Source organism: Lissotriton helveticus, chromosome 6 (assembly GCF_964261635.1).
Source record: "Lissotriton helveticus chromosome 6, aLisHel1.1, whole genome shotgun sequence".
Lineage (NCBI taxonomy): Eukaryota > Metazoa > Chordata > Amphibia > Caudata > Salamandridae > Lissotriton > Lissotriton helveticus.
In genome coordinates this window covers 846613331-846629218 of record NC_136067.1, presented here as the reverse complement: position 1 = coordinate 846629218, position 15888 = coordinate 846613331, and positions in this window count along the sequence as shown.

Genomic DNA, 15888 nt, shown 5'->3' with positions numbered 1-15888 from the left:
TAAATATCCCGATTCTGTAAATCCATATGTAGGTGACACTCCTAAGAGTGCCACAGGCCCTTAAGAGTCGGTACTTTACCACCCAATCCTATTGGGTGGTAAAATACCGAATTCAGGTGTGCATGCACATCTGTGCATGCACACCTGTGCCATGTGACACACAGACATGCCCTTAGGGCATATCTGTGTGCCACATGGCACACATGCCTGTACTTGGGGTGCTAGAGGGTGTCATAGTGACACCCCCTGCACCCTTGCAGGATTCGGTATTTACCGACTCTGTAAATACCGAATCGGTATTTCACATTGATTCCTATGGGCTTCAAGGCCCATAGGATTCAATGTGAAATACCGAATCGGTATTTACAGATTCGGTAAATACCGACTCTTACAGAATCGGTAATTTTTTACCTACATCTGCCTCCTTCCTATTTACCGACTCTTAAATACCGATTCGGTATGAGTCGGTATTTAGGAGTCGGTAAATAGGAATTACCTACATCTGGCCCAAAATGTATTCAATTCAGCTTTCCTAATTTTATTCCAGCATGTTATATATAAGCAGTGCCTGGCTAGTGATTGCTTGACAAGTCCGAATTCAAGCCTTATCTGAGCCGGGGAGGTGTAACTTGGCAAGGAAAATATAATCCTATAAATTTGGGAGACTACGTTGTCCAACGTGGTTGCATACTGCCCTCTTAAAGCCTCGCTTCCACATGTGATTGTTGGAAGGAATTTTGCTCTTATGACTTCCAGTAGGGCTGACAAAACTGGTCCCGCAACCTTTTTCTTCAAATTTTTAAAAGCTGTAGCTAAAACCAATAGCGATACACACACAACAGTTGGCATGTATGTGACACGACCCGAGCGGCTTTGCGCTCCTTGTACAATCTCTTTCTCTCTCTCTCCCTCTCTCTCTCTATCTCTTTCTGTCTCTCTCCCTCTCTCGCTCTCTCTTTCTCTCTCTCCCTCCCTCTCTTCCTTTCACTGTCCCTCTCTCTTTCTCTCTCTCCCTCTCTATCTCTCTCTTTCTCTTTCTCTCTCTCTCTCTCTCCCTCTCTTCCTTTCACTGTCTCTCTCTTTCTCTCTCTCTCCCTCTCTCTCTATTTATCTCTCTCTCTCTCTCTCTCCCTCTCTCTCTCTCTCTCTTTCTCTCTCACTATCTCTCTCTCTTTCCCTTTCACTCTCTCTCTCCCTTTCTTTTTCTCTCTCTCCTTCTCTCTCTCTCTCTTTCTGTCTTTTGATGAGCGCATGACACACCTTCTTATCTTGAATTTTGTCTTGCAGGCTGTGACTTACAGATTGTCCAGAAAAGACCCGCCATGACTCTTCCAAATAGTTGTTTTGAGTTACATTTGAATGAACTATTTTGTTTTTTGAAATTCAAAGATGAATGGATGATTCTCCTTTTTCTGACCATACATGAATGTTAATTGTTGTAATTGTGCGACATCAGGCAAATTGTTTTGTTCATGGTTTCGTAAAGTTGATGTAAAATATCTTTGTCTTGGGGGGGGGGTGCAGAGGTCCCGGGTTAGGGCCCTGGGGATGGGAGGGCCTGGGGAGGGTGGTGGTGGGTGTTGTGGCCCTCTTGGGTGTCCGAACTGCATGATCAGTAGCTCCATGGCATCTGTTGTTCTTCTGGTGTGGCTGGGTGCTGGGCTCCCATTTCTGGTGCAAGTTATCGTCAGACTTAATACCAGGAAAGAGCAGGTGTTAATTCCCTGCTGCTAACGCGCCTTATCACATGTTTTGTGATCTTATCGCCGATCTGGCTGGTCATTGAGAATGTTGCGTAGTGGTGTTGTTGTGGCTTTTTGCACGGGAACACCTAATCTGCATCTCATTAGCGTTACTTGCTGGTGTCATCCGTGGAGATGTTTTTTGCGCCTGCTATCGCAGGAAAACTGGCAATATCAGCTGTTAGCACCAGCTTGTGAATAATGCGATAAATCTAGCGCCACTTTGGCTGCGATGAAGTGCTGCTAACTCAGCGATAAGTCCTTGAGAATATGCCCCTTACACTTTCGTATAATTTTACTTTTCTTCGGTATTCACCAACTACAGTTTAATAGTAACTTTAATACTGCAGAGACTCTGCAGGCATGCAGAGAACTCCACACAGAAAAATATAGGACCATCCTATATTTTTATGTGCAGAGTTCTCCGTCCCATCTGCGGAGTCTCCGCAGTTGTAAACTTATTAGTATATTGTAGTTTATGAATTCCGAAAAATAGCAAAACTTACACAATGGTTTAAGTCTAACTTTGTGAATCAGGCCCACTGTGTTGTAACCAACAACAGGCTAATACATTTCTTCCTAATGTATGATAGAATTTGCTGAAAAAAAGTTACTCCCAGTTAAAATAGCAGAATCACGCTTGCTAAATAAAGTAAATAATGTTTTTTTAACTTATGGTAGTACCAGGAACAGGTCCAATTTAATACGTAGTTAATTGATGTTTCATGTAAGTATTAGCAACAGAAATCAAATAATGTTCGACACGGATAAATGGCTTAATGGGGACTTCAGTTGTCAGACAAGAAATGTGTGCAATTCCTTCCAGTCACTCATACTCTCTCCACTCTAGCATTCTTCATGTACATCTTCACAAGAAACTGAATGCAGCTAGAGAGCTGGCAAAATACTCTTTTGCTCCAAAGCCGACGCAAATGTGTACAACTTTACACCTTGGCTATATACGACTTAGTTAATCGCTGTCCTCCACTCAAAAAAAGTCTGCTTGCATTGGTACGATTTACACTGAACATTAACACATACACAATTGATATCAATCAACTAAGGAGTTTTGCAAACGTGGAGTAGCAACTGCACAAATCTTGTGTCAGTCAACGTGTGCGATTTATTATGGATGCACTAAAGAAACTGCCATGATATATTTAAACAAAAAACTGAATTCTATGGGACTGCTTTACAAAGGTATTTTAATCCGTAAACAGATGTTTATTGGCATAACATACCTCCATTTACACCGGTCTGTGATGCATGGCAAGCAGTAATTGATTTGCTACTGCAAATGTCTCCACTTTGCGAGCACAGAAATCAGCAGTTGTAAATTCCACCCAAGGGGTGGGAAAAGGGCCTTCCAAAGCATGGAATCTGTTTATACTATGGCACACTGCATTAGGGTCTTCTTCATAAGGGGTACCAGTACGTACAATTATCATGTTATTGTCAGTATCTTTCTGCGCGCCCTTCCCCCTCATGCCTCATCTTTGCATCCTATAATTGGCTGACCCATACATTAAACCAATTATTACTAGTCCCTCAGTTGAACAAATTAAGAACTATGAAAACGCTGTGCTTGAACTATGCTATAAATTAGCTAAACTCGCCGGATTATGGTGCATTCATAATAATCCAATTACTGGGGCTGTAAAAGCCGTCTGTCAGGAGTAAACCTCTTAGTTTTTTTAATGGAATGTAATAGGAATAATTAGCATCCATATGGTAAACCAGCTGAAAGCTTGAGGATTTGATTGCCTCTGGTACCAGCTGGTAAGTAATTTAACTCCCTCTCCTCCCTCCTCCCAACTAACTCTGGACATCTCTAGACAATGTTACTGGCAAACAGCTTGACCAAAGCACTTCCGGGTACAAACCCGTGTACCCCACCTCTATGAGCCCTCAATTCTGTGCTTGGACATGCTGGATACGCTAGAGAAACAGTGGGCTACTTTTAGGGTGATGGGTGCTCTATCTATTCAGACAGACAACCAGCCCGTAGGGGCAGTATTTGTGTGATAGAAACCTACCTGATTTACTGAAGTGGGGAAATAATGCTCCTGCTGAATGTGGCAGATATTTAGGTATTTGGTATTTTTCATGAAATTCAAATGCAAGTTAACCTGTATGGCAAGTTAAATTAATATATTCAGAAAACTGTACACTAAAATTAAATATTATCATGCACAGTGAACTGTTTTTTCATAATTTTGTTAAATGGTCGTATTTAATATTTTCAGACAAAACTCATGTATTGCAAAAGAAACAGTCTGCGTATAATAAGGTGCGTTCGGTACAGATATTTCATTTCAATGTTTACACAACACGATTTACATGTTATGCTCCTTCTAATACAGGCCACATACATATAGACTTACAATATGCACGAGCATTTACTGATGACTTTTCAGTACAGACGTATTCCTAAGTATTCAATATATTTTCAGATCTGAGGGTCAGATGCCTTTCATTTGAGGTTGTAACTTCCATTACCCAACAATTCATTGCATACTAGTTTGTATACCAACTTACGCCTACATACTACTGTGTAAACTCAGTCCAGTGTTTTAAGTGGACTAATGGACCTCAGTATTGTGTCCCCTAACAATAGGGGCTTCTGTGTGTGTTCATCCATGTTTCTTTTGCTGTGGTATAGTCCCCTGACCACGTGGGCTGAAGTTATTAAATACTGGGATGGCCAGGCGGGGCCAGGGAGATCACCTGCGTCCAAATCCAGTGACACCAACCCTCTGGCTCTGTGTGGTTTTGTACTAGGCCATGCACCAATGCATCCACTTGCCGCACTACACTCAACGCCCCCTCCACCATTTGAGGGTAATCATACGACACTGGCGACGAGGGTGCCCATTATGCTCTTTTTTTTTTTTTTTTTTTTATTGAACAAGACAGCAGGAAGACATTGGTACATTAATTCTTAAACATTTGATAAAATTTCATACAATTTACAAGAGACAATCTAAAAGTATACATTACTACGGCATGGTAAGCTAATCTTAAAGTGCTAATGCTAGTGCACGATAGTGCAAGAATAAGCAGGAAAGCAATTAATCCACTACATCAAAAATTCCTGTTATGAATTAAGCTAACAACAAAGCAAATTAACACCACAAATATATCTTTATCCTTCTTTAAAGTGCTAATGCGAAGACGTGGAAGGTTGATATCTTTACCCTTCTTTGAAAGGGTAATGCACAGACATAAAAGGTTAGCCAATATAGGAACTAATAATAGAAAATTGATAAACAGCAGCGAAATGCTATATAATACTTCAGATACGAGTACAGTGAAGTGTAATATGCTACTAATTTAGAACTAAAAAATACTTTAGCCATACTAAAGTGCTAGTGCGAAATCGTGCAAAATTGGCTATATACAAAGAAGACTATGGTTAAACAATCAGATTTCTATTGTAGTTCTCATAACCCTATTTGATTAAAATACATAAGCATTAATTATAGTAAAGATACTATTCTAAAGTGCCAGTACAAACAACATACGTCAATAGTACGAAATGGTTCATTAAATGCTGATTTAAAAATATACGAAACCTGCCAATTAAATCAGGAACGAATATTATTATTACAATTGTTAAAGTGCAGCTATTTTAAAGTGCAATAAAGTGCAGTGCAAAATAACAGAATAAAGTGCAAGAAAAATACAGTAGCTGCTAGAATAAAACAATAGTAGAATATCAATTTCCTTTAATAAATTCCAACTTCTCTAAATATTTCCAAATCCTTTCAAATCTTTTAATCGCACCCACCCTGCATGCATAGGCTCTCTCGAAATTATATGTTCTTTTCATTTTATTGACCCATTTTAATTTACATGGGATTTCCTCAGATTTCCAATTTTGTAAAATCAAAGACCGTGCTACGGCAGTGGAAATAAAAATAAATGCTTCTTCTGAGTTATTGAGCCTATTCCTATCTTCGCAGATACCAAAAAGAGCCACTTTTGCTTCAGGAGGTAAAATTTTCCCGGTTGACAATTCCATGTCAGAAAAAATCCCCTTCCAAAAGGATTCCAACTTTGGGCAGGAGAAAAAAATATGATGCCAACCACCCTGACCACTGATTTTACATCTAAAGCATTTATTTTCATGTTCAGGGAATAATCTCTGTAGGACCTCCGGGGTATAATACACCATCCAACGGGAGAGAAAGGACATTCGTTTATAATTAGCTGCCCGGAGTGCTTTATTTCCTAGCTGGCATATCACTTCCCAATCTTTTTCTGACAAAACGCACTGTGTCTTGAGGCTTATTTTATCTAGATGATTAATAATAACCTGAGAAGGTCCAGAAGGGAGTAGCTTTTTATACCAAAATCCTATACCCTTATGTTTTTCCCCATATAAGGCAGATATCAAGGCATTAGATGAAGTATCAGAACCCCCTATCTCCTTTCTTATCAAATAAACCAATTGTAAATAATCAAAAAACATCAGCCGCCTGGGATATGCTCTATCTACCACCGTTTGCCAGCTAATTATCTCATGTTGAGTAAATAAGTGTCTTATTTCCACAAATCCAACTGACTCCCATTGTTGCAGGTGACTCCTAGATATCTTAAGTCCCATTTTACCACATTCTAATAATTTCAAGAACCTGGAACCATCTGAACCACATTTTTTATATAAAAGCCGTAATCTTGATGAGTATACAAGCAAGGTCTTATATCTTGTTTTTTTAGGCAGCTTTGCAGTTTTTAAAAAGAAAAAAATTTGAGAACCTGCTTCCTCTAGCATTTTATCTAGAAAGAAATTATCTCTGGACTGCCTGGTTCTTAATAATCCTGCCACTATATTGAAAAGAGCTGCTTCATAATATGTTTTAAAATGAGGGAGAGCCAGCCCACCTTGGATAACAGAAAGTTGTACAACCGAGAGCTTGACTCTTGGGGCCTTTTTATTCCAGATAAATCTTCTCTTCATAGACTCGAGTTCTTTAAAATACACCGTATTAACTTTGATTGGGATATTACTAAATAAAAATAAAACCAAAGGGAGTATGTTCATTTTTATCAATGCGACTCTACCGATCAAGGTCAGGGGCAATAAATCCCATTGTTCCAGCATGCTCTTAATTTTGTTCTTCATCTTAATATAATTCAGTCGAAAAAGTTGTTGATATTCTTTAGTCACGTAAATCCCTAGATATCTTATTGGATCCCGTTTTTCTGCTTGTATCTGGAGGTGAGGTGGAAGAAAATCTAAATTAGAATTTAAAATGAGAACTTCAGTTTTTTTCTCGTTGATCCTCTACCCCCCAATCTTCTCGTAATCTTTAAGCTCTTTCATGAGGTGTAAAATATTTTCTTTTTCGGGGGCTAAATACAAAACAATATCGTCGGCGAACAATTTTAACTTTGACATTCCGACAATAGGGGGTATTATTGCATCATTGTTCCTTATTTTTATGACCAACGGCTCAATAAAAAAAGTAAAAAGCAGGGGAGATAGCGGGCAGCCTTGCCTTGTCCCTCGATTTATTTTAATCTTCCCTGCTTGTCTGGAATTAACTATGACCTGAGCAGATGCCCCTTCATAAATGTTCTGTAGCATACTAATAATCGGGGCCGGAAATCCAAAATAATCCAAGGAGAAAAATAACGCTGTCCAATTAACTAAATCAAATGCTTTTTCTGCATCTATCATTAAGATGCATGCAGAAGTTGAATTAATGTTAAAAAAATCTAAGGCCTGAATCAAATACTCTGTGTTTGCCGCCATAAATCTACCAGCTATAAAACCAGTCTGGTCTTGATGTATTACTTCCTGTGCTGCATAAACAAATCTTTGGGCCCAGATTTTCATAAAAACCTTATAATCAGAATTCAATAGACTGATTGATCTATATGAATTTACCTCTTCTGGATTTTTGTCTTTCTTCACAAAGCTGATAATTGTAGATTCTTTAAACTCAGAGGGAACCTTTCCACCTCTCCTGATATAGTTAAATACATTTTTCAAGGGATCCTCCAATTCCTTTAAAAATACCTTGTAAAATTCAATCGGGAATCCGTCGTTCCCCGATGCTTTTGCCCCTGATGTTGCTTTTATACTATTTTGAATTTCCATTGTGCTAATTTCGCAACTTAATTGTTTTCTCCTGGAATCCGAAATTTTGGGAATTTCCAAATTATCGAAGTATTCCTTAATCAATATTCCCTCCACCTGGATATCTGTGGAGTAAATTTTCTCGTAGTGATCAAGGAACACTTTCGTAATTCCCTCATTCCGAATCTCTGTGCCATCCAGAGGGTCTAAAATTTTCAAAATGATGGAAGATTCTTGTCTTTTTCTAATTGAATTAGCCAGAAGTTTCCCCATCAATTGACTATCCTCATATAGCCTTTGCTGGTAGGCCTTCGAGCTATTTATCTCTTCGAGAGTGAAGAAATCCCTGAGCGTTACTTTCGCTTGTTCCCAATTATTCGGTAGTCGATTAAGTTTTAGCGCATATTCTTTCTCCGCTGCACACTGAAGGACAGCAATTTGTTCTTTACAAACTTTTGTCTTATTGCAGGAAAATGCTATCATTTGCCCCCGAGCTGCTGCTTTAAAAGCTCCCCATATAGAGAAAGGCTCGGCTGAATCTTTATTTACTAAAAAAAATTCTTTTATCCAAACTTTAAATCCCTCCACCCACTCAGTATTCTGTAAAAGGGTACGATCCATCTGCCACCTGGGGCGTTCTTCTTTTGTACCTTCCAGCATCAATTCAACTTCAATCCTCCCATGATCTGAAAAGGGGTTGCAGCCTATCAATGCGTCTGCAATTTGAAGTGATTTGGAAGTTAAAAAAAAGTCTATTCTAGAGGCGGTGTGAAATCTATTCGAATAGCAAGTATAGGACTCCGTATTAGGATATAGGGAGCGCCAAGAGTCCCGCAATTGGAATTCAGTCATAAATGCTTCCAACACCCCTTTCGTCTTTGGCTTTAATTGTTTCTTATTCTTATTAGTGGTATCCCTTCTCAAATCTTGGATATAGTTAAAATCACCACCACCTATTATGATTTGTCCTGGAGTGCCCCTCAAGATTTCGCTGATTTCTATCAAGGCCGAGATGTCATCAAATATTGGGCCATAATAATTTACAAAATTTAATATCTTCCCAAATAATTTTACTTGCACCCAGAGCCATCTGCCTTTAGAATCTCTTCGTGTCTGCATGACTTCCCAAGGAAGACTCTTAGCTAAATAAATAGCCACCCCCCTCTGGGCCACCCCAGCTGAGGAAAAAAACCCATACGAGAAGTATCTTGGCATAAACAACTTTGGAGAGTTAGTCTTCAGATGTGTCTCCTGTAAAAAGACCACCTGGGGCTTTAGGGTAATTACCCATTTTAAAAGCGAGCCATACTTCTGTTTATTAAGCAGCCCATTAGCATTTATGGAGAGGATATTACATGAATCAAAACTCATCTCTGCGTCTAAAAAAATTGTATCTAGCCTGTACCAAACAAAAGAGAAATCAAAATAACGATCCTGCTGTACTTGTATCTTTTTACTGCTTTTACCCCCCCCACCCAAACCACCCCCAGGGATGCGGGAGCCCCCTCCCTGTCCACGCAGCCCCCATCCCTCCCTCTACTTCCTCTTCGGGTGTCTTCTTGTTACACCCTGATGTGGCTCAATGACCCGGAACACCCACCTCTGCTATTCTGTTTAGCTATTGAAGAAAGGGAAATAAAAATAATTCCTATCTATCATAACTACTACGGGTTATAAATCCAGATTCTTTCTATTTTCTTCTCTCCCTCTCCATCTTCAAAACTAGGCCTTTGCGGATATCTCATCGAGAAGAGTTTGCGCCTCATCCAGATCTGTAAACAGAAAGAATTTTCCTTTGACAAGAACCTTCAATTTTGATTGCTGTGCAATCGAAGCCTGGGCACCATTAGTTTTAAATAGCTGCAGCATTTTTACAAATTCTTTTCTTCTTCTGGCAGCTACCGCTGTCATATCTGTAAATATTCTACATTTCACCGTCTCGGTGACGTTGAACTGGCGTTGTTGATATGCCCTAGAGAGGATTCGTTCTTTTATCCTGAAGTCAGCAAAGTTTAATAAGATGGTTCTTGGGAATGGAGAGTTTGCAAAACGCTGTGCTGGTACTCTATGGGCCCTTGTGATCGTCAAGTCCCCTTCAAATTCTGGAAGGACTACTTTTTGGATAAAGGAGTTAGCCCATTGCACTGTGTCAGAACCTTCTGTCCCTTCCGGGACCCCCACGTTTCTCAGATTCGATCTGCGTGAGTGGTTTTCTAACTCCTCGAGTTTATTTTCCATAGAAATCCGCTTCTTAGTGGCCTCTTTGGTTGCTCCTGAAACCAGATTCATTTGATCTTCCAGCGCGGAGATCCTGGATTCCGCCTCCACTACTCTGATAGTGAGCGAGACTGTTAACTCCTCGAGTTTATCCATTCTGGCATGAAGAGCAGCTATCTCTACTTGCTGATTGTTTTTAATTTCACGGATCTCGTCGAGAATTAAATTGAGCATTTCGCGAATATCTAGCTGATATCTCGCTTCCGTTCTCTTTTCAGAACCAGATGGGCTAGCTTCATATCCCACCGTTCCTTCAGGTCCTGAAATTACATCTTGCAAGGAATCCCCCTCATTTATTATCGCATCTACTATGGGGGGCGAAATTTGAGATAGTGTTTCGATCGTGTCGGGATTCGTAGTTGGTATTTTCAAGGATGATGCCACAGAAGTAGTGGAGACTTGAAGAAGCTGCACCGAAAGTGGGGGAAGTGTTTTTGGAGTTGTTTTCGCAAAAAGTGGAAAGTCTTTCACTTCCTTCCCCCCTGTACCACTCCCCCCGACACCACTCTTTCTCTTCTCCTCCACTGCCTGGAGCACAGCCGAGGCAGGAATCAATGGAGTTTTGGGGGTTTGAAGTTGAGCATCTACCTCAGAATGGGGCAGAGAGTCTGCGCTATTATTGTCCTCCACATTGCCCCCCTCCAATACTGCCTTTCGCTGATCTTCCTGCTGCGGAGAAACTGAGGGGGGGAGTGATTCATCATCTGTTGATTCAGGTGCAGAATCTTCCATTGCGGAGTTTTCTACCCCATTACCATTTCTATTCTTATCTTTAGCAGCTTTACGCTCTGCTTTTCTAGCAAGGGCAAGGCGAGTTTTAGCCCTTTGTAGCGCAGCTGCTTCCACTCTGCTGAGCTTGACTGCATCATCTCCCTCCTTCTGTGGTTTGCCCATTTAGACCCAAAAGTAATTATTCCTCGTACTTCTAAAATCAGGCCAGATCTTTAGATCCTGTTATCACCGCTGTGCCTATTATCCTGAGAGAGAGTTTTCAAAAAGAAGTTCAGTTCAGGTTCAGGTTCAGTTTCAGTTCAGTATAGGAAGTCTAACTTCCCCCGCTGCAGTTTTTTTTTTCTCCTTTTTTTCAGGACCTCACGACTTCGCTCACGACTTCACTCCCAATACTAGCGTCTTTCTCCAGTTAACGCAAATGTCCTGCCGCCTCCCTATCCAGCACCAGCTCCAACTCCAGATAAGCTTGCAAACGCCCCCTCACCGTCAGCCTCAGACTGGAGAGCCGTTAGCGTGACGAGCCTACCTTCGGCATTCCAGTTAGGCAGCGTGGGCGTCAGCTAGGGCGTGGGCGTGGGCGTCGGCGGTTCTTCTGCGGACAGGCTCGGGCGGTTGGAAAAGAATAGCAAGATCACGGAGCGTTAGCCGTCGATGCCGCTTTTCCTGCCGCTTTTCCTGCTCCAGATGCGGCTATGGCTTCAAGAAATTCCTTTCCTTTACTCTGCTACGTTCCGGAGCATGAAGGAGCAGCCTGCTAGTGTCTGCGAGACGCCATCACCATCGCCATCACGATCGCAGAGGCGGGGTCACAGGTCACGAGCCGCCGGAGACTACTCAGAGGCGTGGAACTCTGCTTGGTGCCCATTATAAATAATGCTCCTGCTGAATGTGGCAGATATTTAGGTATTTGGTATTTTTCATGAAATTCAAATGCAAGTTTACCTGTATAGCAAGTTAAATTAATATATTCAGAAAACTGTACACTAAAATAAAATATTATCATGCACAGTGAACTGTTTTTTCATAATTTTGTTAAATGGTTGTATTTAATATTTTCAGACAAAACTCATGTATTGCAAAAGAAACAGTCTGCGTATAATAAGGTGCGTTCGGTACAGATATTTCATTTCAATGTTTACACAACACGATTTACATGTTATGCTCCTTCTAATACAGGCCACATACATATAGACTTACAATATGCACGAGCATTTACTGATGACTTTTCAGTACAGACGTATTCCTAAGTATTCAATATATTTTCAGATCTGAGGGTCAGATGCCTTTCATTTGAGGTTGTAACTTCCATTACCCAACAATTCATTGCATACTAGTTTGTATACCAACTTACGCCTACATACTACTGTGTAAACTCAGTCCAGTGTTTTAAGTGGACTAATGGACCTCAGTATTGTGTCCCCTAACAATAGGGGCTTCTGTGTGTGTTCATCCATGTTTCTTTTGCTGTGGTATAGTCCCCTGACCACGTGGGCTGAAGTTATTAAATACTGGGATGGCCAGGCGGGGCCAGGGAGATCACCTGCGTCCAAATCCAGTGACACCAACCCTCTGGCTCTGTGTGGTTTTGTACTAGACCATGCACCAATGCATCCACTTGCCGCACTACACTCAACGCCCCCTCCACCATTTGAGGGTAATCATACGACACTGGCGACGAGGGTGCCCATTATGCTCACCCTATTATGCGGCTGCTGTGCGCCTCAGCTGAGCGCGCGGTGCTTGTGCTGCGACAGGTTGGGCAGCTTAGCTTCACCCCACAGCTCTGCGGTGCAAGGATTCGCATTAGCCCTTCATTCAGGACAGCGTGTGGGGCTCGGCTGTGCCCTATGGGCTGCCCACGCCCGAGTTGGCCTCTACCCTGCATTCCGTCTGCCTGCCTGTAGGCATCTACAGGAGCCCTGCGTGGTGCGGGAGAGTCAACTCCCGAAGCACAACATGCCACCTGCTGGCAGCATCAACGTGGGTCACGTGGCCTCTCTCTCTCTCTCTCTCCGGCATATTGTGGGGGACAGGCATTCAAATTCAGCACGCTCACCCTGCAAGTTCTGCAGGCTGCTAAAAGGCCTGTTCAGTGCACCATGATCAGCACAGAGGCCCAGGATACCAGCAGTCCTGCTCCACCAATCAAGCTCAGCTGCCTGTTTACTCCATTGGGTGGCTCTCAGTTTACCGCCCCATTCAGCCCATGGGGAAGAAAAGCACATTCGTCAACAGCAACTAACAGAGCCAACTAGGGCTACAGCAGTGCTAGAGTATAGGATCCTTATAACATACTTCTGCTGTGTCCACCATTCCGCCCATCAAACCATCTGTCATTGAGGGTGCCCCATCAGTACATGCACACAGATGAAGGGCCTGGGTTGAAAGAGTGTTTTTGTTCTTTTGAGGCTAGTAAAGAGGACGATAAGCAGAAAAGGGAAATGATCCTTCATCTCAGAGGCAAGGATGTGCACATGATCTCCAGAACAATCGCAGAAGCCATTCTCAAAACACACACCATGCTCGTTGCGGCCCTTAACGCCTACTTTGAGCCAATGGCGAACCAGAACTATGAATGGTTTGTGTTTTGCCAGGCCAGGCACCAGGATCACAGACAAAATCGAGGAAATCAGGGGCCAGATAATCCAAACTTTACAAGCTCAGTCTTGTAGAATCCGGAATGTCGCAAATGGACATCATGGACATGGACAGGACAAAGGACATGTTGAGAACTTGTGTTTCCCATTTGGTAGCCGTACTTAACAACCCAATAAAAATGGAGCCGGTCAATGTTCTTACCCTAAAGGCTGGTCCTGGCCAGTCAAAGAAAGTTGGAGCACCGTCCAAATCCTGTGGCTATTGTGGAGGCCCGACGCACTGCCCAGTGGACTGCCCGGCAAGAAGGAAGAAATGCTTGGGGTGCAGAAAGTTCAATCATTTTGTGAAGGTATGTCACTTGAGCAAAAGGCGGTTCCCTCGCTCAGCGGTCAACGCTGTTCCCTGAGGTGCAATAGAGCAACAGCGACATGGATGATGGCGACTGAGAAGAACATCAAAAACAACGGAGCCAGTAGGTCGAGTGATGCTGAGATACAAGAATTGACACTAGTAAGAAAGCACAGACTGAATAACTATGGTGACTAGAAGAAAGGGCTATCAACAAATGCTGATTAAGTCCTATCAGCCCACCTACTGGCGGAGCCTCATCATGTAGGACTTCCAAACCTCGGACAGTGTGCAATCGCCCAGTTGTAAATTAGCAATGCAACGCTGAACCAGGGTACGGTTACCGCAGTTGTTCGTACAAAAGGTAAGGCTGATATGTGCAGTGCAAAAAATTAAATCAAGTGAAGTGTACTAAAATGGCTATCAAAGCAAACTAAGACCTTTAATAGTGTTTGCCTGGACGTCAGATTAAAAGATAGTGAGGGGACAGTGTGAAAAAATCACTGTCTGGCTTGCTTGGTAGAAATCCAAAAAGATCTATATAGGGCCAACATGTTTCTGCCTTTATGTAAAAAATCACTGCCATTCGTCAGGGCCAAGCTCTTATATGCTACTGCAAAACCACTATCATATGTGATAAAATATTAGAAATACAAGATCAGTAGACCATTATGAAAAGAGAGTATAAGAGTGGTCAGTTAGGACCATCCTACCGCATCTTCTTTATATTGCTCAGTTAGTGCAACAGGTCTTCCCTGTATAAAAAGAAAAAGGAAAGAACACCATGTAGAAATTGTTCATACAAAGTCCCCAAAATTCCATATACCGCAAGTAATGCGTGAGGTACTAAAACTGTACCTAACTAGTGCCAATTCAACTGAACTCAGACTGGACCATCCCTAATTTAGGATAGCCATATTCACAGTGCATACCGTCACCAACAGTTAATCAGTATTCAAAAATGTTTTTGTTTGACACTTACCCATCAGTATGTGGGAAGTGAGCCTCACCTCACCCGGCAACTGCTCGGACGTATAAGGCCCGCTCTAAACATATAAACACAATCTCTTTAATAGATAATTGCTTTAAGGATAAGACTTCATTGTATAGTTCAAGAAACCCAACTGTTTTTCAATCTGTCTCAAACATAACCCCACCAGTGTCCCTGATGGCGGCATAAAACGACTTAGAAATGTAACCTCTTTAAATGGGACGAAGATGGCTGCCCCATGGTAATAGCGTGGCACCCACTCTAGTAAAGTCACTGTGTGGTGTTACTATTATAAAGTAGAGGGAGAATAGCCCCACACACCAATCTCCATTCGTTAAATAGATGACAGGCTGCAAACCAAACATTCCCTCAGCATTCAGACTAACTGGTCCAGCCTTACCTGTCCGTCGGTACCTTGCGGCAGAGTCACGAGCCGAAGAGGAGGCACCGACGGGCAGGCGGACCGTTTATTTATACTGTGGTTAAGTGGCTCATTGTCCACAGCTGGTCCATTCAGCAGTCAATCTGCACATGTGCGTTGCGGGGACACTACATCCCACGCATGCGCACATCCGACTGTTAGTGTGCCGCGCGACTGGTCCGCTATTCTATCTCACTGCAGACTCAATGCGCATGCATTACTGGCGCGTGAACAGACACTAGCTCCGATCCCCGCGCATGCGCGGTAACGGAATACTAGGAACTAATCCCTGCGAGTCAGCGCTGAAGCGGTACACGGAGCACCGCGGCTCGAGTGTGACACGTCTTTACTTCACTGTGGCTGTGTGATGTGTGATTGTGCCCATGGAATAGAACGAGCAACAACCAGACCCCTGATAATAAATTCCAGCTATGCCTCAGGAGAATTGTGACTAAATAATCAAAGTAGGTTTGTGACTTAATAATCAAAGTAGGTCACCTCACCACCTCAGCACTCTCCATGTCAATCACTAGACAAGATGAGTGGAAAAGTAAGCGATGGTGGACATAGACATTGAGTGCAAGGGGAGGATGGACTAGCAAACCCTTGCAACACTGTAGATAATTGCAGGATCTATGGTGTAGTGCTTGTCAGAACGCGGGATCAAAATTAAAAATCACAGTGTTCCGTA